Below are 2222 nucleotides of genomic sequence, written 5' to 3' on the forward strand. Positions count from 1 at the left end.
TAATTTATCAGCCTTCCTTTAATCCATTCATTGTCGTCTGATACAATTGGATCGAGCATATCAATTAAAGACCCTAATCTTAGAGGCTTCAAGAACAAAAAACCTTTTGTATTAATTGAAACAAATAAATTAAATTCTTGATGTTTCTATACTTACGTACGGATATAGGATAAAGTAAATGGTGCGGCAGTTGAAGACTTTATTTAAATTCCAAGCATCACATTTGAATGTACGTATTTACTGTTTATTATATTAGTTTGATTATATGTATAATTTTTGCGTTCGTGCAAATAAAATATATGAATAAGGAATTCTAGTTATGACTCATACTTGTCTGTATTCTGAACCCAAGCCCCCATTTTTTTGAAGAAATTAATGTTTCATTTTGTAGCTAATACGTAGCGCTATAACATATTCCAAGCTGGTGCGTGCGAAAATTCTATAAATATGTTTTTATGACGAATATTAATATTCATATTTTAAAAAAAAATTAAATTTAATAATTTTTTTAATGGGAATGATATGTTAGTGACCTACATAGATGTATGCGTGAGTTATATTTTCGCGAATATTTTTAGAAAATTTAATATTCTTATGATTTGAGATATTTGACTCATACTTGTCTGTATTCTGAACCCAAGCCCCCATTTTTTTGAAAAAATTAATGTTTCATTTTGTAGCTATTACGTAGCGCTATAACATATTCCAAGCTGGTGCGTGCGAAAATTCTATAAATATGTTTTTATGACGAATATTAATATTCATAATTAATATTTTTTTGAATTTTGAATTTTTGATTTCAGAATCGGTACCGCTGGGGTCTAATTAGTACAGTGTCCAAATTTTAGGTTGGTGGCACCAGTAGAAGGTATCGGAAATGGCCGCTGTAATATCTGTATTCTAGGATCACCTTGGTGGAAACCCCCTGATTTTGTTTTCCTTGTCTGTGGACGGGGGAGAAAAAGTTTCTTCCGCACATTTTTGTTGGAGTGAAAAAGGCAGATAAATGGTAAATGCAAAGAACTTGACTTAATAACTTCTATAAACGATGATAGTCTATTTATTTTTCCACTACACTAACAGAAATGTCATTCAACCATTATAGATAAGACCAGAGTCGTATAAACACCGTAGTATTTCTATGGCTCTGGATAAGACAAAATACAGCGTTGGCCCACATACAAGTATTCAATGAACATACCACCCCAAAATGACTACACTAAACTGAAATATAGAATTATATTTACAAAACACGGAAAGAATGCTGGTTTATTATTTCAAGTACATGTTAATATTTTATGCGTCGTCGTTGGCTCCCTCATGCTTAATGATCCCACGTCCATTAATCTTCCCAACCCTCAGAAGGTCCAGGGCTGAGTTGATGTCTTCCAGTTTGTAGTAGATGAGTGGCGGTGGTGTGAGCTGTATCACAGAGTTATATCATAGAGTTATAAAGCTACAATTTGGAAAGTAATGGTAAACGACAGTCATAAAACATCTATGGAGTATTTTTTTTTTAAATATGTTCTTAACCGTGTGGCTATTTTTTAAAAACTTAAAACTGGCTTGAGACAAGTTAGAGACAACGATGCGCAGTGCAAATGCATTTTCGCTATGTATATATATTCGAAGGAAAACATAAAATTCAAGGTATATCATTTACCTTGTTCGTTGACACCAATGCAATAAGATCTTTAAGTTGCTGAAGTCGCCCAACGTAAACTCCCTTTACACCTTTCTCACTCAGGGTGAGAACTGGTAGAGGAAAGTTACCCGACCCTCCAAATAACCCAACACACACTTGAAGGCCATCCTGTACGAATGAATGATTGTTGGGGTATAATGCGTTTATACATTTATGCACGGCCCTTTATTCCCATTTTAGGTTTAAAGTTAGAATCTCTAGTAGACCGTGATTTATCACACAGTTTGTTAATGCAATAACAGACGCGCATATGTTTTGTGTAACTCGTGCTTATCAAAATTAGAGCATTAACAATTTCGTATATTTAAGCACCCATGTGTCAAATGCGTTTCACGTTTGAATTACAATTTCGTCTGTTAAAAAAGCCCATTTTTATATCACCACGACCCATGATTTCCTTACCGTGTTCAAACACTCGAACGCGCGAGTCGATGTGACTCTTGTGTTCACAAAGTCAATGATTGCGTCATAACCAATTTCGTTTCCGAGTTTGGCTGTCGCTTTTATCAAATCCTCC

The 2222-nt window shown here is 34.3% G+C and overlaps 1 long non-coding RNA gene across 1 annotated transcript; it reads right to left on the reverse strand.

The window, feature by feature from the left end:
* Nucleotides 1-1226: 1226 nt before the first annotated feature.
* On the reverse strand, nucleotides 1227-2222 carry LOC104265995. The gene is made up of 3 exons (XR_717374.1): nucleotides 2108-2222; nucleotides 1664-1813; nucleotides 1227-1422 (listed from the first exon to the last, which is right to left on the reverse strand). It is a non-coding gene; the product is annotated as an uncharacterized LOC104265995 (long non-coding RNA).

This window comes from Ciona intestinalis, unplaced genomic scaffold (assembly GCF_000224145.3).
Source record: "Ciona intestinalis unplaced genomic scaffold, KH HT000721.1, whole genome shotgun sequence".
NCBI classification, from domain to species: domain Eukaryota; kingdom Metazoa; phylum Chordata; class Ascidiacea; order Phlebobranchia; family Cionidae; genus Ciona; species Ciona intestinalis.